Consider the following 23792-nt stretch of genomic DNA (forward strand, 5'->3'; position numbering starts at 1 on the left):
GACTAGAAAGCATAATTGGTTGGTACAAAATAGACAGGGGGGGTGTTAAGAATAATATAGAAAAGGATGAAGCCAAAGAACTTATATGCAAGACCCATGGACATGAACTAAGGTGGGTAGCATTGCTGGAGGGAAGGTGGGTACTGGGCAAAGGGGAGCAAAGGGGAAAAAATTGGAACTACTATAACAACATAATCAATAAAATAAACTTTAAAAAACTCTTACAGATGAAAATTACATTAACTTCCATAATATAATTCCCTCTCTTCTTATACTAAAATGGGAACATGGAATAGATGACAAGAAACTTAAAAAATTAAATCATACTACCCATATAATTGTTCCAAATGAGCAAATCTTTGTTACAAATATTTAGAATAACATTTGAAGTTGCCTTTGAACTGTATTTACATTATATGCATTACTCCAAACTTGCAGCTAGTGTAAAATTAATTCCCAATCAAAGACTTGGGTTGATAGATGGTAACCTATCAATAAGTATATAGGAATGCATGCTAATTTCAAGCTCCATTAGAAACGGAGTTGGGACATGCTTGAACATGGGGAAGAAAAAATTTGATAGTTATATATATTTTTTAAAAAAAACTAAAGAAAATAATGAACATTTAGAGGCTCCAACAGAGAAAGGGCAATGCTGAAGTTTTATTTTGAAATGTGCTTATTTCTGCACACTTTGAACTTTCAATAATAGATAAATTTTGTAAAGTGCTCTTAAAGTGAGCAAACAGCATGACACAGGGAATGTCAAGCTAGACTATCTATTTCCCCACGATGTCTGGCCCACTCGCCCAGGCCCACCCTGTTGGGACACTGAGCAGACCACCAAGCTGCACATGCAACACCACTAGGTCTGGAAGCAAGCACAACGGCACCTGGGCAAATACTCAGAACTGCTGCTCTGAGACTCTCCCAGATGCCTGATGTGTTTAACTCCCGAAGAGAAAACAGAAAGTACTAATAAGACTTAAAGCCTCCAACATGTACTGTATAACCAAAATTCCCCTAAGTCTTCTAAAGATGTGGCTTGAGTCACTCATGAGGAAAAAATGGTTTGGACGGGGAAGCAGAAAGAATAACTACACATTTTTCACTGTTTATTCTATATGCACAAAGTAGCAAAATATACATTTTGAATGAATTTATTTTTAACCTGTTCAGTTTTTCACTTTTTACATGCAGTGAAATTTACTCTGATGTACTAGACTCTATGAGTTTTGACGAACTCAAACAGTTGTGTAGTCACCTCCACGATCAAAATATAGAAACAAAATTTAAATGCACTAAATATTATTAGCATCAAATGCTAATTTGGCATCAACTTACTACAAAGATATATAATCAAAGCAGTGTGGTACTGGCATAGAGAAAGAGACCAATACAATAGAGCCAAAACTGACAACACAATATATACTCAAATAATTTTTGAAGAGTGTCAATATTACTCAATGAGGAAAGGACAGACTTTTCAAGAAGTGGTGCTGAGAAAACTGTAAACCACATGTAAAAGGATGAAGTTGGACCATTATCTAATAGCATACAAAATTAACTCAAAATGGATCAAAGACCTAAATGTAGGCATTAAAACAATATAACTCTTAGAAGAAAACTTCTGGCAAAAGGTTCATGACATTGGATTTGGCAATGATTTCTTGGATATGACACCAAAGGAAGACCCAGGTAGATAACCAAAGAAAAAATAGATATATTGGACTTTATCAAAATAAAAATGTTTGAAAACTTTTAGTCACAATGGAGACACAGGTAGACACATTTCGCCTCCCTGCACAGCCATAAGAAGGATCACAACTAACTTCAAAACAAAAAAATTCAGAAGCTGCCAGAAAATCAAGCTGTATGGAAGCCCAACTACAAAGGATCTGAAGAAGCCATATTCATCCAGACCAGTAGGAGGGGCAGAGACGTGGGGAGCTGGGGTAGAGAGGATGCAGTGAGGCAGTGAGGCGGCAGCGGCTGAACAGGCAGTCCCACACGCACGTGTGGTGTATAAATATCAGAGGGATACCTTGTGAGTGAGCAATCCCAGCCCCAAGCCAGACCACATGGCCCCATAACTTCTAACTATAAAAACCAGTGAGGGTTGGGGCAGCGGGAAGAAACTGCGGAATTCTCAGACATCTCTTCTTAAAGGGCCCGCAATGGACTTAGGACTTAAAATAGACTTACTGCCTCTGGGCTCCAGCACCAGGTCAGCAGCTGGAAGAGACCAGTGGCATATAGGAAGAAACTGAAGTGTCTGGCATGAGGACAAGTGCCAGGGGACAGCTTCCTCCCGGGCAAAACTCTATAGAGGCCAGGCAGCAGCCATTTTCCCTTTTCTGAGTCCTCCCACACACAGAGCCACAGAGGGTGACACCATATCTGAGATTTCAACAACCTGGTTCGCACAGGTTACCCCACCCTGGCGAATACCTAAGGCTCCACCCCATCTAACTAACGGGTGCGTTTTTCTACATCAGGCCACATAACTAAGACAGGGAGCCAAAAGCAGCTCTCCCTAATACATAGAAATAAACACAGGGAAGCTGCCAAAATGAGGAGACAAAAAATATGGCCCAAATGAAAGAACAGAACAAAAGTCCAGAATAAGAACTACACAAAATGGAGATAAACAATCTATCAGATGCAGATTTCAAAACACTTGTTATTAGCATGCTCAAGGAACTCATTGTGTACTTCAACAGCATAAGAAAGACTCGGGCAGAAATAAAGTTTACACACTAAGTGAAATAAAGAAAAATTCACAGGAAATCAACAGTAAAATAGATGAAGCTGAGAATCCAATCAATGATTTGGAACATAAGGAAGAAAAAGACATTCGATCAGAACAGCAAGAAGAAAAAAGAACCCAAAAAACAGGATAGTGTAGGCAGCCTTTGAAACAACTTCAAACATACTAACATTCAAATCATAGGGATGCCAGAAGGAGAAGAGAAAGAGCAAGAAATTGAAAACTTATTTGAAAAAATAATGGAAAGAACACTTTCCCTAATTTGGTGAAGGAAACAGACATATATGTCCAGGAAGCACAGAGTCCAAAATAAGATGGACCCAAACAGGACCATATCAAGATACATCATAGTTAAAGATAAAGAGAGAATCTTAAAAAGGGGCAAGAGAAAAGCTGATAATAACCAACAAAGGAGGTAACTCTCCCATAAGACTATCAGCTGATTTCTCAAAAGAAACTTTGCAGGCAAGAAGGGACTGGCAAGAAGTATTCAAAGTGATGAAAAGCAAGGAACTACAACCTAGATTGCTCTATCCAGCAAAGCTATCAGATAAAGTGCTTCCCAAAGTAATGATAAAGCACTTCATCACCAACAAGCCACTATATGAAATGTTAAAGGGATTTAAGAAAAAGAAGATCAAAACTACAATCATATAGGCAATAAATTCAACAATTGAATGTAAAATCAAATTTTTTTAATGAATCTTAAGCAAAAAAGCAGAACAGAAACAGAATCATAGATATGGAGATCATTTGGAGGGTTATCAGCTAAGAGGGGGAAGGGAGAGGAGAATGGGGAGAAAAATGCAGAGATTAAGAAGCATAACTGGTAGGTACAGAATAGACAGGGGCATGTTAAGAACAGTACAGGAAATGGAGTAGCCAAAGAACTTATATGCATGACCCATAGACATGAAGTAAGGGGACTGACTGCCAGAGGAAATGGGGGATACCGGGTGGAGGAGGGCAAAGTGGGAAAAATTGGGACCACTTTAAATAGCATAATAAATTAAAAAATAAAAATGATTGAGTATCAAAAGACATCAACAAAATGAAAAGGTAACCCAGAGAATGGAAGAAAATAATTGCATATATGTGATAAAAGATTAATATCCAGAATAGAAAATTCCTAAAACTCAATCAAAAAATCCAAACAACTCTATGATATGCAAAAGACTTGAAGACATTTCTCCAGAGAAATACAAATGGTCAAAAACACATGAAAACAAATTATTAGAGAAATGCAAATCAAAACTACAATGAGATACCACCTCACAACTCATTAGGATGGCTAATATCAAAACAATAGGAAATATGTGTTGGTAAGGAAGTAAAGAAATTAGAATTCTTGTGCATGTCTGGTAGGAATATAAAATGATACAGCTACTGTGAAAAGCAGTATGGCAGTTCCTCAAAAAATTAAAAATAAATTTACTATATAATCTAACAATTCTATTTCCAGATATATGTCCAAAAGAATTGAAAGGATTTTAAAGAAATATTTGTATACCCTGTTCTAGCAGCATTTTTGACAACAGCTAAAATGTTGCAATCTAAGCGTGCATCAACAAATGAATGGATAAACAAAATGAGTAGTATGTATACAATAAAGTATTATTCAGCCTTAAAAAGGAAGGAAATTCTCACATATGCTACCACAGGGATGAACCTTGAGGACGTTATTGTAAGTAAAATAAACCAGTCGCAAAAAAGACAAATACTGTATGATTCCACTTACATGCAGTAAAACTAAGGCAGTCAGACAGAAAGTAGAATGATGATTGCTAGGGCCCTGGTTGAGGGGAAATGGTGAGTTTTTATTTAATGGGTAGTTTTAATTTTACAAGATGAAGACTTCTAAAGAGTGATGGTGGTGATGGCTGCACAACAATATAAATGTACTTAATATTACTGAACACTTAAAATGGTTGAGATGATAAATTCTGTTGCATATTTTACCACAAAAAAAAAATTAGAAAAAAAAAGGAAGGAAATTCTGGTACATGCTACAACATAGATGAACCTTGAAGACATTATGCTAAGTGAAATAAGGCTAACACAAAAGGAATACATGAGTCCACTTCTCTGAAGTACCTAGCACAGGCAAATTCATAGAGAAAGTAGAACAGAGTGTACCAGGGACTGGGGAGAGAGGAGGAATTATTGTTTAATGGGTACAGAGTTCCTATTTAGGATGATGAAAAAGTTCTGAAAATGGACAGTCGATGATTGGTTGCACATCACCGTGAATTTACTTAATACCCCTGAACTAAACACTTGAAAATGGTTAAAATGGTAAATTTTGTTATATTTAACCACAATAAAAAAAAATTTAAGTGTAGCAAATATTTTCCCCTTAGGAATTCCACTTCTAAGATTACCCTAAGGAAATAAGATCAGTAAAAGATTTAGCTGCAAACTAAAGTAGCTCTAGAAGCAAGCTAAATGTCCAAATGATTAAAGAAGCTATTGTATAATACATAATGGAATAGGAAAGGATCATTAATACGCTATGTTACCTTTTCCTGTGGGAATCATTAGGTTATGAGGAGTATGACCTTCTCTCCACGCCATAGCATGTAGTCATCCACCAATATCAGTGTACTCCAAAAAGGGGGAATCATCTAGCAAAAATGACACTTTGCCTGCTGTGCTCATGGCTCCTATTCGACCCGATAGCGCGAACTCCATTCACATCAACTTGCGCAAGAACAGACAGCTCCTATGCTGCCAGTGAACTGGCAGGTCATCTAACCAGTGGTGAGCTTTGGGATACTGGCAGAGCTATGGCTTGAAAATTCCCATAGTTCGAGGTGGCGGAACTCACCATTCTGGCCAGGATGCTTCTGGAAACGTGTCTTGTGAGCCTCATGGTTTCACTCACCAAAATCTGGCACCATTGCCACCGCAGAATGAGCACAGCATAGGAGCAATAGCCATCTGCTTTGCCCTCACTACTTCGGCCTTACCAGCAGTGGTCACGTCTAAAGATCATCATATTAAGGAAGTTCCTGAACTTCCTTCGGTGGTTGAAGGCTACAGGAAAACCAAGGAGGCTGTTTTGCATCTTAAGAAACTTAAAGCCTAGAACAATATCAAGTGGCCTATGTCTCTCAGCAAATGACAGCTAGCAAGGGCAATATGAGAAATCATCATTGACACAGGGGAACTTGCATCACCTATAATGAGGGCAATAGTATCAGTCTTCAGAAAAATCCCTGGAATTACTCTGCTTAATGTACATTTTTTTTTTTTTTTTTACTTGAAGATGATAGTGTTTAAGGTTTAGCAAGTTAAATGTTTTCGGCCAGCGAGGCCGCAGGAGTGGCCAGGCCCCAGGGATGCTCACTGGGCGATCCCAATCACCTCACAGGCCAGGCGGCTGCCAGCGTTCCCCATCTTCTTGCTCTCGTCATTGCCGTCTCTGCCCAGGTCATCTCGCTTCTCGTGGACCACCATGGTGTGGCCAATGATGGCATTGTCCCCGGAGAGGGAGATCTGAGAATCTTCAATGGACACCGAGGCCACGCCGCTTTTGTCCGCAGTCACGTTGCCCAGGTCTCCGACATGCCTCTCTTGATCCTGTGGTCCACCATGGGTTTTGGGCAGAGGATTAAAGTGAGGACCTGCACTGGTACAGCCTTGTGTGTTGTCTCCAAACTGATGGACGTGGAAACCGTGCTCGCCTTCAGCCAGGCCAGTGATGGAGCCCGAGACCTTGACGGGACCGCCGCCCTTCTGCTCGAAGTGGATGGTGCCCTGCACCGGGCTGTCGCCCTTCAGCACGCACACGGCCTTGATCGTAATGACTCACGGGGCGCGCGCAGCTCCAGCTCTGAGGCCCACACCGACGCCACAGGACATGCCAACGCTTAATATACATTTTGAAACAACCTCCTGGTGGGCATGTGGGCCATTTCTGCATTTGGACTTAAAAGTGGTTTTCACAAATTAAGATGATCTATATAGCACCTGGCATTAAGCTGCCTCCCTCAACAGTAAATATAACCTTCCCATACACAAGATGCTCAAAACAGACCTTAGCAAAATTTTAAAAACCCAGAGATAAAAAAAAAAAACCCTCCAAGAGCAACACAAGACAATTCATCACAGAGTCCTGAAGAAGAATCCACTAAAAATCCTGAGAATCACGTTGAAGCTAAACCCGTATGCAAAGACCATGAGCAGGAACACCACTCCTTGTCAGGCCAAGAACCACAAACTCTGGATGGATAAAGCAGCAGTAGTGCTAGAAGCCAAACCAAATAAGAAGGGGATTCCAGGCAAGAAGCCTGTGGTTGGGAAGAAAAGAAAGAGGGCTGCTGGCATTAGGAAGGAGAAGTAGCCTTTGGTGTGAAAAAAGCCTGCAGCTACCAAGAAACCAGCAGCTAAGAAGCCCACAGACAAGAAACCCATTACAGAAGAATAGAAAACTACTGCATGAATTTAAATTTGTTTATTCCATAAAGGACAGCTAATTTTGAGCAAAAATCTTATCAAAGGCAAAAAAATTGCTATGTTAGTGTTGTTCAATTACGTATCTCATAAATTCTAAAGCATAGGCACTTCACATTCTTAAGTCTTTAAAATCTGGATATGTCTTACAATTGATGGCATTTCCTAGTTTACTGGCAGTGCTTCTTTTTCCTTAGTGGTACATAATGGTTAACCTTATGCTACTAATAGGGGTTCAAGTTATGATCAATGGAGAGCAGATTACAAAAGAGCATATAAGGTAAAATCCAGTATTTATAAAAGTTATATATAATCAATATACATGTCTAGAAAAAAAATTAGAGGATATACACCAAAATGTTAACATGTTTATCTCTAGATAAATGAGCTTTACAAACAAAAAAAACTTTAATAAACTGTATATAAAGCCATGCCTTTACCTCCATACCAACCTGTACAATCCTACATAGAGCTTAAGTAATTCAGTATTTATTAAATAGTATCTGCTATGGGTTTAGAAATGAGTCAGGTATCACAGGAGACAGGAAGATACAGAAGACTGCAATTGCCTTAAAGCTCAGCATCTGGCAAAAGGATTTATGGTCTAGAAGACTCTTAAGAAAGGTAAATCAGAACTTAATGTTATTTGGATACTGAACTAGTTCACTGGTTTTATTCGTAAGACAACCCACTTCGTATGGATAAAAACTTGTCCTGTCCAACACTCCGTAACTGAAAGAATAAATTAGCACTACATCATATTAGAGGATAAAACAAATATCCTTTATAAATCATCTTACTCATTACACAGATGACAAAGTTCAAACTCCAGAGCTGGAACTCACAAGATTAAAAACTCCAAAAAGAACATTATCACCATTCATCAGGTAACAGACATATAATCAATGACAAATTAGCAACACAAGACACCCTACCACCTAACTCTTTATTGTTTATTATGACCTATTAAGAATTCCATTTTTAAAAATTCTCTCCCCAGACCTGCCTTGCTTACCATGTGCTGGAGGGTAAAGTGGTTACAAAGGAATCTAGTTTTTGCCCTCAAGGTATCCACAGTTCAGCTGGGGCAGTGGGAGAGGATAGGAGAAAAGGTCCATGACATCAGATATGGTGATAATTTCTTAAATGACACCATAAGTATAGGCAACAAAATAAAATAATAAATCGGACTCAATTAAAATTTAAAACTTTTGTGCATCAAAGGACATTATCAACAGGGTAAAAAGACAACCTATAAAATGAGAGACAGTACTTGCAAATCATATATCTCATAAGGGATTAATACCAGACTAACAACTCAACAACAACAACAAAAAAAAACGGATTAAGATAGGCAAAGGACTTGAATAGAGATTTTTTCAAAGAAAATACACAAATGACCAATAATCAAAAGATATTCAACAGCACTTAATCATTAGAGAAAGGCAAATCAAAACAACAATGCACAATCACCTCACATGCATTAGGATGACTTATTAAAAATAAGTTTTCAGGGGTGGGCAGGGTTGGGGGACACAATGTGGGAAAAAGTGGGACAACTTAATAGAAAAATAAAATCAAAAATTTTTTTAAATAATAATTTTTTGTGAGCATGTGGAGAAATTAAAGATTAGAGTCCTTATATGTTGCTGGTAAAAATGTAAAGTGTCACAGCTATTGTGGAAAACAGTATGGCAGTTCCTCAGAAACATAAGCATAAAATTATGATACAACCCTGAAATTCCACTTCTGGGACTCTACCCAAAAGAATTAAAAGCAGGAATGTAAACACACATTTGTACAATCATGTTCATAGCAATATTCACAACTGCCAAAAAGGAAAAGCAACCCAAGTGTCCATCAACAGATAAATAATGGAATATTATTCAGTCTTAAAAAGAAATTCTGACACAAGCTGCAACATAGGTAAACCTTTAAGGTATTATGCTAAGTACAATAAGCCAGTCATAAAAGAACAAACTAGCAATAGCAGAAGACACCCTACCACATAACTCTTGTTTATTCCACTTTTTATGCAGTATCTACAGTAGTCAAAACCCTGGCTGGTTTGGCTCAGTGGATTGAGCGTCGGCCTGCGAGCTAAGTGTCACTGGTTCGATCTTCCAGTCAGGGCACATCAGAGAAGGAAAACTCTGATTCCAAAAAACCTCCGCTGCCTTGCGGCATACCTCTTCAGGGGAAAGGCTAAGGGAGTAAACCCCGACAGAAAATCCAGAGCCGGAGTCCCTAAGGCGGTTTGACGTTGTAGTCAACACCGGCAACTCCTGCGGCGCACCTGAAGCCAAGCTGTATTGACTCCGTCTTTCCCTTGGATCCTTCAGCTGCGAAGAGAGGGGGGGTCTGCTGCATGGGCAACAGCAGACCCTCCATATCACCCTGCCCAGGCTCTGTAGCTTCAGCTTCACTGGAGAGGACACTCCAGCGTCATCGAAAGATGTCGATTCAACACGGGAGGAGACAGATACCGTGTCACTCCCGAGTTGGACTGCACAGCCATTCTCGGCGGTGCAGATAGACTCTTAAGAAGCTACATCATCGTCTCTCGAGACGGACGGCTGCCGACGACAGTAGTCAAATTGTTTATTGTTAATTCTATTTATATGAGGTACCTACAGCAGTCAAAGTCAAAGAGGGAAAAAGTACAATTGTGGTTGCCAGTGGGCTGCAGGACAAGTGGAAGTTATTGTTTAATGAATATGGAGTTTCAGTTTGAGAAAATGAAAATAGTTCTGGATATGAATGATGGTTATGGTTGTACGATATGAAGGTACTTAATGACACTGAAGTATGCACATAAATAGTTAAAATGGTAAATTTTATGTATATTTTAACACAAAAAAAAACAGGATATGTGAGTGAGAATGTCATAATCAGGTGCAAATTTTAGAATTTCATATAAATTAAAGATAACTCTGAGCAATAATGACCAATGCCTCAATGAAAAAGAAAAGATGTTAATCAGCCTTCAGGGATGGACAGCACTGAGCCAAAGAACGATGGAGCACCCCAGTACAAATGCTTGGCAAATGCAAAAGACATGCAGCAACAATTTACAGTAAAAAATAGGGTTAAAAAAAAAAAAAAAGTAAGTTAGCCCTTTCTGGTGTGGCTCAGTGGATTAAGTGCCGGCCTGAGAACCGAAGGGTCTCCCGTTTGCTTCCCAGTCAGGGCATATGCCTTGGCTGAGAGCATGCAAGAAGCAACCACTCATTGATGTTTCTCTTCTTCTCTTTCTCTCTCCCTTCCCCTCTCTCTAAAAATAAATAAATAAAATCTTTTTTAAAATAAGTAAGTTAGGGCCAGAATTTAGGAGACCTTGAATTCCAATACCAGCCTACGAGTTTAATGGTTGCAGCAACAAGATACCAGTAAGTTTCTCAAATGAGAGTATTGCTTATATGTAAAAGGCTGAAAGATGGAGGAGAAGACAGAAGAAATTCAACTATTCAATTAACTTTGGTGAACACTTACTGAGCAACCTTAGCGTCTCAGATTAAAAACAAGAGAACAGAGAGGTTGGTAGTAACTGCAAAGGACAATATAGAATTCTTGGAGTGCTTGTAATTTTCTATTTCTTGATCTGGATGGTGGATATGAGTGGTATTCAGACAAATTTATTAAGCAGGTACTCCTGATTTGAGTACTTTTCTACATGTGTATTATACTTTTACGTATGTTTTAATTTTTAAAAATTGTTTTAAAAACAAAGGACTAAACTCCACTTCTAAGAAACCCCCAGCAGGGAGGAAGTCATACCTTAAAAATATGTACTAAACAGTATAAAAGATGCAACCACAGGATATGTACAAAAGGTGGGTTTTAAAAAATAAATGAGTCTGCCAGATGGATGAGGGGGAGCTCCAGGAAAAGAAAGAAAGAAAAAAAATGAAAAAGTCAAAGAAAAAAAAAAGAACAATTTATTCAGAGAACAAGTAGTTTCATAGTTCAAAGATAAAAGGATAATCTAAAGGATTAAAAGAATAGAGAATGGAAAAAAGGAATTTATGTAAAATGAAGACCAGATGGAAAGGATTTCATCTCTGATTAGATCTGGGTAGAAAGGAAGAAGAAGGAAATGGAGATAGTTCTCAATCTGACCAAAACAGCAATTTGGTATCAAGGTTCTCTATAATCTGTTTCCTTATCTGCCATAATTCCACCCAAAAGCTAGACTCCAGACAGAAAAGACTTTCCTCCTCCACTCAACAAAGCATCTAATTTGCCCTCTATACCAGGTACCATGCTGAAGACTAAGGCTATCTGTCCCTGTCTTCAAGAAGCTGGCAGGCTCACTTTGTACCAGGAAAAGCACACAGAACATCAATAATAGTATTGTACAAATGAGTACCCCATCCAGTGAGAAGAGCTTTGCTATCAAAAAATGAAGTGCTAATTTGAGTCCCAAGATATGTCTAAGAGCATATCATGAAAGTTATGGAATACAAATGGGAGAGGGACAGTATTCCTGCTCAGTGCATCACTGAGGAAACAACAGTTACAGATAAACCTAGGCCCCTACATCCAGTCCATATGTAAGCCCTGTCTCATTTCTCCAAAATACAGCTCCTTCATCCCCAACACATTCACTCCATCTTCCTACCTCAATTCCCAACTTCCACTTGTACACAAATACATGCCCTACAAGCACTAACAAAGTGATTTTTTTTTTTTTAGATTTTATTTATTTATTTTCAGAGAGGGGGAAGGGAGAGAGAAAGAGAGAGAAACATCAGTGTGTGGTTGCCTCTCCCACACCCACAACTGGGGACCCGGCACGCAACCCAGGCATCTGCCCTGACTGGGAATCCTGAACCAGTGACCATTTGGTTTGCAGGTCAGCTCTCAATCCACTGAGCCACACCAGCCAGGGCCAATGTGATCTTAAAAAGGAAATCAGATCATGAAACACCCTACAATGGCTTCTTAGAGATCTCAGAATAAAATCCAAGCATGTGATCTGGCATGAGGCCTCTTCCACCCCAAAAGTATTCAGGCTACACAGATCTTCTCTTAGGTTTCTAAACACATGGAGTTCTCTGTCTCAGGTCTTTTACAGAGCAGAGGACACTGTTCTCCCTATCCAAATCTTCAGTAGTACGCATACTACCACCCCAACACCAGTTCTGTCCATCAGGTCTCACATTATTGTTACTTTCTCAAAGAAATTCCAGGACCCTGCCAGTTATTGCTGATCACCAACTCTGGTTTAGGTCTCCAGAATAAAGAGCTGTCTCATTACCGGCATGTTGAGTTTGAGACAGCCCTGGGACACCCAAGCAGCTCTCTAGTGTACAGGTGGCCAAGACCTGCACTCAAAAATAGAAGCTTGGACTTTAGCACACAAGTTTAATGACAGGGAGACTGCTCAGAGAAGTGATCCTTAACTTGAATGAAGAAGGCAGCCCTGATTTCTAAGTCACTGTAGGTAATAAGATGTTACTGATGGGATATGAAGGGCTAAGACATTTTGGATAGAATCATGGCTATGAGTGGATTGGGGGGATGGGGAAAATGAGAAGCAAGAGCCAAAAGAATAAAGAAAACCAGGAGGGAGTTATGTATCAAAATTCCACAAACTCCCATGCACTTTTATGCTTCCTCCCTTGACAAAACTCTCCTCATTTTCATCTAGTTCAAATGCCACCACCATCACCTCAAGCTTTTCTGGCCTTATCCAAACCAAACAAACCCCCTCTACATGCTGCTAAAAGTTTTTCTTATTATTAGTATTGGGTTGGCCAAAAAGTCCATTTGGTTTTTTCCATAAAATAAAAGACACATTTTTCATTTTCACCAATAACTTAATTGACTTGGACTTTTTTTTTAGTATGTCAGCAACCGCCTGCTATTGGCTTCTAGTAAATAGAGGCTAGGGGTGCTGCTAAACATCTTCCAATGCATAAGACAGCCCCATAGCAAAGAATTACTTGGCCAAAATGTCAATAATACCAAGAAACCTTGCAAACCACTTCTGACACATTCGATCAGTCACCGCACTTTCTCCATATTGCACAAATCTCTGCATTTCAGTTGTTTTTAACCTTACTTGAAATAAAGCATAATACGCCAAGAATGTTGTACATTTTCTTCCACCTTCATTAAAATGGCTGCACAAAAATTCACCGATTTTGATAAGCTTTTTTTAATGCACACTAATATGACAGCGTGTCACTATACAGTCTAAAAAATTGTTTCAAGTGAAGTTAAAACAACTAAGCACTACTAGAGCTGTCTTACAAAAAAATTAAACGAACTTTTTAGCCAACACAATACATATTATATTAAGATTTGGCCCACCCACAAGTATCTCATCATTACTGTTCATGGCACTTAAAACAATCTGCCTGCCTCACACTACACCTGGGTGTGTGCCATCTCTATTACACTGTGAGCTCTTAGGGGCAGAGACTGTACATATCTTAATCACCTGTGGGTCCTTAAGAAAACAGATAAAGAAAAGTTTTTAAGATCTTATTTATTTTTTAGAGAGAGGGAAAGGGAAAAAGATATAGAGGTAGAGAAACATCAATCAGTTGGCTCTCACATGCCCCCAACCAGGGACCTGGCCCGCAACCCAGGCATGTGCCCTGACTGGGATAGAACCGTCGACCTTTTGGTTCTTAGGCTGGCACTCAATCCACTGAGCCACACCAGCCAGCGCTATTTTTTAACTTTACAGAAGTCAAGAAGAGTAAATAAGTAGGCAGAGATCATGGATAATTTCTCCGCTCGTTCCTCTTGTAAAACAAAATAACACATCCTAATTAATTGGATTTACAAAGTTGTTTAAATTTCTTAAAGTAACACACAGCTGTATAGTCTTTTTTTAAAAAATCACTAAACAAAATATCCGAAATGCCTACCCTGTTGCAAAAATACAATGATGTAATCATTTCCTTCAACACAAATATGAAATACCCTTTAGTTGGAGCCTTAACATACTCTTTTCTAAATTGTGAATTCTGTACCAAACACAAAAATGTTACAAAGACGCAGGAGGACAAGAGAGGATATCAATCCTGGAGTTGAGCCAACTGCCGCCTGCATTATTGGGAAGCCATTCCTGCCAGACCAAGGTTAGGCATTGAAGTCAACATTTTTTCCAACAAGTGCTTCACATACACACACACTCCTTTAAAAGTCAACAAAAAAAAGACTAACGCCACTCGGAAGAGCTAGGACTAATCCGAGTTAAGCGCGCCCAGTTAACCAGCAGGAGAAGACTGAATAATAGCACAACAAAGGTTAACTTGGTACACGCCAAAAGTCCACACGGGTGTGGCGCACCTTCCCAAGCGGCCTCGGAGAAAGCGAACGCACAAACTTTCGCGTTCGCTCGCGCCGGGAATGCGGGTGTGCGGGCCAGCCGACCTTCTGGCCAGCAGACCGGGAAGTTTCCGCGACGGGGGCGAAGGAGAGCGACCACGGAAACCACAAACCACAATCACTTCCCTGGGAAACTCAGTTCCCGAACGTTTCCGCACCGGGAACAACGCGCAGACTCTTCACCATAGGCAGCCAAGGGGGGCCCAGCGCGCGCACCGAATTCACTTGAACAAAGTTTAGAAACCGGGAGAAACTTTCCCGAGAGGGAGAGCGGCGACCGCGCGGAGCCTGAGGCTCGCTGTTCTCCAGCCGCCGTGGCCCCTCAACTTCCCGAGCTCCAGAAAAGACCGGCCCCGCCCGGCCGGGCAGGGCCCAGGCCCAGGGTCCAGCAGGGGAAGAGGGCCGGGCGCCGCAACCGCGCCATTCCGGAGCCCGATTCCTGGAGGGGTCGCAGAGGAGACGGAGCCCCTTCCGACCCCCTGAAGAGCCCTTCAAACCGGCTGGGGAGCCGACGATCGCGCGAAAAGAGTTACCTGCGGCGAACCGGACGAGGGTAGGAAAACTCCCGAGGCCCGAAGCTGACGGACGCCGCTTTGTCTTCCTCCCGTCCGGCTGAAAGGAGGAAATGGGCTGCCGGACGCCCCCGCCCCCGACCCGCCCCCAGCCCGTGGCCCCCGCCCCGCGGCCCGGGCGTCGCCCGCCCTTCCCAGCACCACCCTCCGGCGCGCTCTTCCTTGCGCCTCCCGCCGCTGCCCTGCTTTCCCGGCCCTGGCTTTGGGGGCGAGCCCCCAACCAAAAGAGCTTGGTGACGCCGGGCCGGAACCCCCCCAAAGGACCTCTTGCACTTCGCCCTTTCCGCCTTTCACCCACAGTTACCTCATCTCAGGCTCCTAGTAAACTCTCAAGCCGGGAGTGCCCCCCCCCCAGAAGAAGGAGGAGCGGTGATTCTTGGAACAGCCGGAGTGGGAGGGAAGGCAGGTGAGTCATTAATCAGCGCCCAGGTGAGTCTCCGGGCGGGCGCGGTACGCGCAGGCCCAATCCGTGGCTGGTGCCCCAAGGACCTGGGCACACGCCAGAGGAGTGCCACAGGTGTTCTCCAGTCACAGCCTTCCAGAATAGTAATCTAGATCCACCCCCTGCCCTTACAAGAGAAACTAAGGCCTCACAGCTTGGGGCAGAGTGGCCCTAGAACCGGACTCCAGGGACCTCATAATGTGAGATGGAAGCCCTGCTAGAAATCCCCTCACTTAACAGATGAGGAAGCCGAAAGGACCTGGCTTCTATCCCTATCCCGCAGACCATTTAGGAAATTTTATTCCCACACTTTCTTCCTTACTCTCCTGGTGAATGCTCAAAACAAAACAAAAAACTACAAAACAAACAAAAAATATATTACATATTCACTATCAGCCCCAATGATGTTTTTCCTGATTTAGTACTGAGTACTGAGCAGGGTGCAAGAAAGACCTGTCTGCCCTCCACATGTTCACCCTTTACTACTGACTCCTCCATCCCCCAGGAAACGCAAACTCCTGGAAGACAGGAGCTGTACCCGCTAGGCACCCAGCACAATGCTAATCCCCTTGTCAGTGCCCAGTTAACATCTGTGGGTGAATGTGCCCAAAACTTTAACAAGGCAATTCTTATTCAACTACATCCCAGTCTGTTTCTGGCTTCAGAATCTTTGCTCCTTTGGTCTCCCCTGACTGAAGAGGTTGTGGGCCTCCCCCCAGCCCCCACCACTACACTTGGCTTCCTAAAAACATAGTAGTCAATCAATAATTATTTGTTTGAAATAACAAAAGATAGAGTTAAAGGATTATGCTTCATAGTTTTGTAGATCCATCACTTCACTCAGGACCAGCGACTTAATTTGTGAGGCCCCTTGTTCAAAAATTATTAACAATTTCAAGACACCAACAGTGGAGCATTAAACCAAGCATGAGGTCTTTCTAAGAATGGGGCCCTGCCATATAGATTGAATGTTTGTTTCCCCCAGAATTCATATGTTGAAAACCTACTGCCCAAGGTGATAGTATTAGGAGATAGGGCCTTTGGGGGGGTGATTAGGCCATGAGGGTTTGGTGCCCTTATTTTTAAAAGAAGGTCCCGGAGACAGACTTCTGATCAAGATGGCAGTGTAGGCAGACATAGCTTGCCTCTTCATTCAACCACATCAAAATTACAACTAAAATATAGAACAGCCATCACTCAGAACCATCAGAAATCAAGTTGAATGGAAGTCTAACAACTATGAAATAAACCACATCCATTCAGACTGGTATGAGGGGCACAGACGTGGAATGGGCTGGGCTGGTCCCTCACCCACATGTGGTAGATAAAAAATTGGGAAGGATATCTCAGGAGCAAGGAGACACAGCCCCACACCAGGCACCCCAGCCCAGGGTTCCAGTGCCAGGAAGATAAGCCCCCACAACTTCTGGCTGCAAAAACCAGCAAGGATTGAGTCAGTGGAAGAAACTGGTGGAGCCCCAAGCAGTTCCTCTTAAAGAACCACACACATGGATTCACCTACCCAGACTCACTCCCTCTGAGCTCCAGCACTGGAGTAGCAGCTTGAAAGGCACCAGTGGCATACTGGGAAAAACCGTGAAGTGTCTGGCATCAAGGCCAGCAGAGGCCATTGTCCCTTTTCAAAACCCTCCCCCAACAGAACTGGCAAGCTGGTGCCATATCTAAGACTCCATCAATCTGGCTAACACCATTTGACCCCACCTTGGAAATCCCCAGAGACTCCGCCCCACCCAACTTATGGGCCCACCCAAGCTGCTTTTCCATAGGAATAACTGGTCTTGGCTCACACTTCACAACTTCCTAAATCCTCTCAAATAAGCAACAGTTGGCCTCAGTGAGCCCCAGGCACACACCAGCAGCAGCCAGCCTAGGTTCACAGCTTGTTTCACCTGGGAATCTCCAAGCCCAGCACAAGTAGCAGCCATCTCAGATTGCTTCATAGCTCAGGCAGGGTGCCCTGGGAAAAACACAGGTGGGGCTGCCCTTGGCCTGCATCACCCAGGAATCCCAGAGCCTGCACACCCCGTGGACAGCTACAGGCCATGTCGGAGCATCATGATCCTGCCCCTGCACAGCTGATCCTCCACAAAGGGTGGAGGTTGGTGGAAAGTGGTCACAGCCAATCCTTGTAGCTGACTGGCCTGGGTAAATCCCTCCCACTGAACTGCCAACAGCAACCAAAGCTCAACTACAAGAGGAGGCTGTACTCAGCCCACATAAAGGGTGCACCTTGAGTACTCAACTTGGGTGATAGGGGAGGCTGTGCCTCTGGACCCTACAGGACACCTGCTACATTAGGCCACACTACCAAGACACAAAGTCAAACAGCTCTGCCTCAGACATAGAAACAAACACAGGAGGCTGCCAAAATGAGGAGACAAACATGTACCACATAAAAAAACAGATCAAAACTCCAGGAAAAAAGAGCTGAACGAAATGGAGATAAGCAATCTATCAGATGTAGAGTTCAAAACAGTGGTTATAAGGACGCTCAAGGACCTCAGCAGCATAAAAAAATTCAGTCAGAAACAAAGGATACATTAATTGAAATAAAGAACAATTTATAGGGAAACACGAGTAGAGTGGATGAAACCAAGAATCAGATCAATGATTTAGAACATAAGTAAGCAAAAAACAACCACCCAGAACAACAAGAAGGAAAAAAATAATCCAAAGAGGATAGTTAAGCAGCCTCTGGAACAACTTTAAGAGGTCCAACATTCACATCATAGGGGTGCCAGAATGAGAAGAAGAACAAGAAGTTGGAAATCTACTTGAAAAAGTAATGAAAGAAAACTTACCTAATTTGCAAAGGAAATAGACATGCAAGTCCAGGAAGCACAGAGTCCCTAACAAGATGGATGCAAAGAGGCCCTCTCCAAGGCACCTCATACTTAAAATGCCAAAAGTTAAAGATAAAGAGAGAATCTTAAAAGCAGCAAGAGAAAAGAAGTGAGTTACCTACAAGGGAATTCCCATAAGACTATCAGCTGATTTCTCAAAAGAAAGTTTGCAGGCTAAAAGGGATTGGCAAGAAATTCAAAGCCATGAAAAGCAGGGACCTACAGCCAAGATTGCTCTACCCAGCAAAGCTATCATTTAGAATCAAAGGGCAGATAAAGAGCTTCCTGGGCAAGAACAAGCTAAAGGAGTTCATCATCCCCAAACCATTATTATATGAAATGTTAAAGGGACTTATTAAAAAGAAGATCAAAACTATGAACAATAAAATGGCAAAAATATCTATCTATCAACAATTGAATCTAAAAAACTAAGCAAACAAGAAGAACAGAGACAGAATAATGGACACAGAGAGGGTTTTGATGGTTGCTAGATGGGAGGCGGGGTGGGGGAATAGGTGAAGAGGTAAAGAGATTAAGAAGTATAAATAGGTAGTTACAGAATAGCCATGGGGATGTAAAGTACAGTATAGGAAATGGAGCAGCTAAAGAACTTATACTCGTGAACCGTGGACATGAACAATGGTGGGGGGAATTGCCCGAGGGAGTGGGGAGGTGCTGGGAAGAGGGGGGCAAAGGGGGAAAATATCAGGACAACTGTAATACCATAATCAATAATAAAAAAAAAAAATTTTAAGGCCCCAGAAAGATCCTCTGCCCCTTTTGCCATGTGAGGACACAGCAAGAAGGTTCTGACCATGAACCAAGAAGAAAGCTCTCACCAAAACATGACCACACTGGACTTTCCAGCCTCCAGAACTGTTAGTAATAAATTTCTGTTTATAAACTACCCAGTCTGAGGTATTTTTGTTATAGCAGCCCAAATGGACTAAGAACCTAAAAATGAAAGTGCAAGGTTTATTTTAGGAAGCAAAGGGTCAGGTGACAGAAGGAACATGATGAGAGACTTGCAGTATACCCCATCAACTAAGGGGAGTCAGTTCCCTGCCCCTGAGGAAACTTGAAAAGCATACCAGGGAAGACTTGAGTATTCATATGTCCCAGGCACTTACTATTTGCTGGGGAAGCAGCAGTTAATAAAACTGACTTGATCTCTATTCTCACACAACTTAAAATGTAGTGGAAGAGGCAGGTGTTAAAACAGATAAACTATATAAAAGAAAAAAAAGAAGAAGAAGGTCAGGGTGAAGATAGGGGAGAGATGGAGAGATGGAAGTAGAACTAGAGGGAAATTAACCTAGTCTGGGGTTCAGTGACCTGAGGAAGTGACCTTTATGCTCTGACCCATGCCAGTCAGAGGTTAGCACTCATCTCTCCACCAAAACTTTTATCAATGTCCCTGATGACCTCCATAATGTCAAATCTAGTGGTCAGTCTCTGTCCACCATTGACTTCGTTTCATTACTCTCCTCCTTAAAACACTGTCTTTGCTGGGCCTCCAGGATACCAGGTTCTTCTGGTTTTCCTCCAACTTCCCTGGCGGCCATTTCTTAGTCTCCTTTGATGATTCCTTCTTAATCCTCCCAACCTCTAAATGTTAGAGCAGCAATTCTCAGACTGCAGTCTAAAGACTCCTGAGACCTTTGCAAGGGGTAGTCAGTAAAAACTATTTTCATAATAATACTAAAATATCAGTTGCCTTTTTCACTTTCAATCTTTCATGGTGTACAGTAGAGCATTCCACAGGCATCACATGGAATGCAGAAGCAAATATGAGAGTCCTTTTATTGAGCAAGGCATTAAAGAGATTTGCAAATATGACAAAACAATGACATTTATCCCTGAACTTTCTTTTAGAAAACATTGTTATTTTTCTTTTTAAAATGTTATTTATGGCAACATGTAATAATACAGTTAACATTGATAGATAAACTCACATAAACAAAAGCTCTTTGAGATACTCCAAAAATTTTAGTAATATAAATGGATATTTTTTAAGTATATTTTATTGATGATGTTGTTACAGTTGTCCCAATTTCTTTTTCCTTTGCTCCCCGCTTCTTAGTACCCCCCTTTCCCTCCAGCAACCCTTCCCCCTTAGTTCATGTCCATGGGCCATGAATATAAGTTCTTTGGCTTTACCCTTTCCTGTATTATTCTTAACTTCCCCCTGTCTATTTTGTACCAATCAATTATGCTTCTTAGTCCCTGCACCATTTCTCCACTTCTCCCCCTTCCCATTTGCAGCTGATAACCTTCCAAATGATCCCCATACCTATGATTCTGTTCTTATTCTGGTTTGCTTAGTTGGATTTTGTTTTTATTTTTTAGAATCAGTTGTTGATAGTTGTGAGTTTGTTGTCTTTTTTTTTTTTTTTTTTGCATTTTGTTTTTATTTTTTAGATTCAGTTGCTGATAGTTGTGAGTTTAGTTTGTTGTCATTTTAATGTTCATAGTTTTGATCTTCTTTTTCTTAAATAAGTCCCTTTAACATTTCATATAATAATGGCTTAGTAATGAACCCCTTTAGCTTTTCCTTGTCTGGGAAGCACTTTTATCTGCCCTTCCATTCTAAATGATAGCTTTGCTGGATAAAGTAATCTTGGTTGTAGGTCCTTGCTTTTCATCACATTGAATACTTTTTGGCAGTCCCTTCTTCCATGCAAATTTTCTTTTGAGAAATCAGCTGATAGTCTTACAGGCACCCCTTTGTATGTAACGCTCTGCGCTTGCTGCTTTTAAGATTCTCTCTTTCTCTTGAACCTTGGAATTTTAATTATGATGTGTCTTGGTGTGGTCCTCTTTGGCTCTAGCTTCTTTGGGACTCTGTGCTTCCTGGACTTGTATGTCTATTTCCTTTGCCAAATTTGGGAAGCTTTCCTTTGCCAAATTTGGGGAGCTTATTTTTTCACATAAGCTTTCAATTTCCTGCTCTTTCTCTTCTTCTGGCACCCCTGTGATACAGATGATAGCACGTTTAGAGTTGTCCCAGAGGTTCCGAAGCCTCTCCTCATTTTTTTTCATTTCTTGTTTACTCGTTTTGTACCAGTTGACTTTTTTTATTCCTTATATTTCATATTATTGATTTGAACCCTGGTGTCCTTCCCTTTACCATTGGTTTTGTGTGAATTTTCCTTCATTTCATTAGCACAGCCTTCACTTCTTCCCTTATGCATCTGCTATACTTAAGCATATCTGTCAAGTCTGTGAGCATCTTTATCACCAGTGTTTTAAACACTCTGTTATTTGGCTATCTCCTCGTCGCTTAGTTCTCCCACTGGAACCTTGATCCGTTCCCTATTTTGGTCTATACCTCTCTGTCAGGCTCCTGTGTTTGTTTGCCTCTGTGTCTTAGATAGAGCTGCCGCACCTGTTACATTGTAGGGGCGGAACCTTAGGTATTCGTCAGCGAAGGGTGACCCATTTCACCATGTTGTGGCGCTGTGTGGGGGCGGGGGGCGTTGAGAGGGAACAATGCCACTTGCTCAGCACTCACCACTTTTCCAGGCACTTCTCCCGTTTCCCATATGGGACTGGCACCCCTCTAGCTGTTGCCCTGGCTGTGGTTCCCAGAGTGGGTGCATCTGCAGACATTCTAGGACCATGGGAGCACTTAAAGGACAAAGGGTCTCTAAAGGACAAAGGGACTGTGTTGAGAAACCGGCAGTTTCTTCCTCCACCCCAACCCCCACTGGTTTTCACAGTCAAAAGCAATGAGGCTTTATTTTTTCCAGTGCTGGGACCATGAGCTCCGCGGTCTGGTCTGGCGCTGGGAGTGCTCCCCAGGTGTCCTTCCCTACTTTTTAAAACATGAGACTGCAGTTTCTGCCAACGTGCCACTGCCACTGCCACCGCCACAGCCACTGCCACACTGCATCCTCTCCACCCCAGCTCTGCTCCTCTTACCTGTCTGGGTGAATAATCTATATCTTTGTTTGTTGGACTTCCATGCAGCTCAATTTTCTGGAACTTCTGGTTGTCTCTAGTGTTGAGGTAGTTATATTCCTTCTTAGTTGTGGAGGGAGATGCAGTGTGTCTGTCTAGGCCTCCATCTTGGCTGGAAGACTCTATAAAAGGATCTTGAGATCAAAAAGTTTAAAAACTGCTGTTAAAGTGTCTGTTCTATGCTCCATCTTTGGACCTCTTTTTCTGTCTGCCATCAACCCATGGGTGATCTCATCCAGTCTTTTGGTTTTAAATATGCTGACAACTCCAGGTTTATATCTAACCTGAAAATTTCCCCTAAATTCTGAACTCCCATATCTAGCTCCTGACTTGATACCTCTATTTGGATATCCAGTAGGCATCTCACACTTTTTATGTCTATATGTCCAAAACTTATTTCCTGATATCTCTGTTCAAACCTGCTAATCCCAAAGGTTCCTTCATTTCATTAAATGGCAACTCCATTCTACTTATTTAGGCCAAAAACTTTGGAGTCATCCTTAACTATTTTATTTCTCTCACACATTTCATGTCTTAATTCCACAGGACATCCTATACCTCTACCTTCAAAATATATTTGGAATCCACCAACTTTTTACTATCTCTGCTGCTACCATCCTGAGTCAAGCCATCACTGGTCACTTAGCTTCAGTTTCACCTGAGCCCTCAAGCTAATCTCAATTCAGTGGCTGAAGTGATCCTATTAAAATGTAAATCAGGACCTGTCACTTCTACTCTGCCCAAAACGCTCCAATGGCTCCTCTCTCACTCAGTAAAAGGCAAGGTCCTTATAAGAGCCTCCGGAGCTCACCTGCCTCCAACACACTTCTCTGACACACTGGCCTCTTTATTATTCTGGGAACACATCAGGCAGGCTCTTACCTTAAGGCCTGGAATGCTCTCCTCCAAATAACTGCCTGACTCACTCTCACCTCCCCCAGGTCTTTGCTCAGCTGTCACTTTCTCAGTGAGGCTTCCTCTTGGCCACCCTATCTAAAATTGCAACCCATTCCCCCACATCCCATCCCTCCTTACTTGCTTTATTTTTCTCCTTAGGGTGTATCACCACCTGACATATAAAGTCATATATATATTATATATATATATATAATATATATATGACTATATTTATAGTCGTAGATTATGAATATGTATATATTCATATTTTAACTTATGTTTTCTCCTGTCTTCCTCTCACTAGAATTTATGTCCCACAAGAGCTAGAATTTTTGTCTGTTTTGTTCAGTGCTATGTCCCTGGTATCTAGAATAGTGTTTGGCACATAGCAGGTCTCTCAATAAATATTAGTCAAGTGAGTGAAAAAATGAGTAAGTGGGATCTAGAAAAGACATTGACAAGGTGGATAAGGAGGGAAGGAA

General features: G+C 41.7%; 1 protein-coding gene and 2 pseudogenes across 1 annotated transcript in view; 1 reads left to right on the plus strand and 2 right to left on the minus strand.

Moving 5' to 3' along the window:
- CTNNA1 (catenin alpha 1) overlaps window positions 1-15212 on the minus strand; it is a 180563-nt gene extending 165351 nt beyond the window's left edge. The window contains exon 1 of the mRNA XM_090288239.1: window positions 15106-15212. The gene's annotated coding sequence lies outside the window, so the exon portion shown is untranslated. The remainder of the gene's footprint in view (window positions 1-15105) is intronic.
- LOC150000720 (large ribosomal subunit protein uL4 pseudogene) lies at window positions 5334-7199 on the plus strand (annotated as a pseudogene).
- LOC150000721 (superoxide dismutase [Cu-Zn] pseudogene) lies at window positions 6116-6577 on the minus strand (annotated as a pseudogene).
- Window positions 15213-23792: the final 8580 nt, after the last annotated feature.

This window comes from Furipterus horrens, unplaced genomic scaffold (genome assembly GCF_987537825.1).
Source record: "Furipterus horrens unplaced genomic scaffold, mFurHor1.1.pri manual_scaffold_10, whole genome shotgun sequence".
Taxonomy (NCBI): domain Eukaryota; kingdom Metazoa; phylum Chordata; class Mammalia; order Chiroptera; family Furipteridae; genus Furipterus; species Furipterus horrens.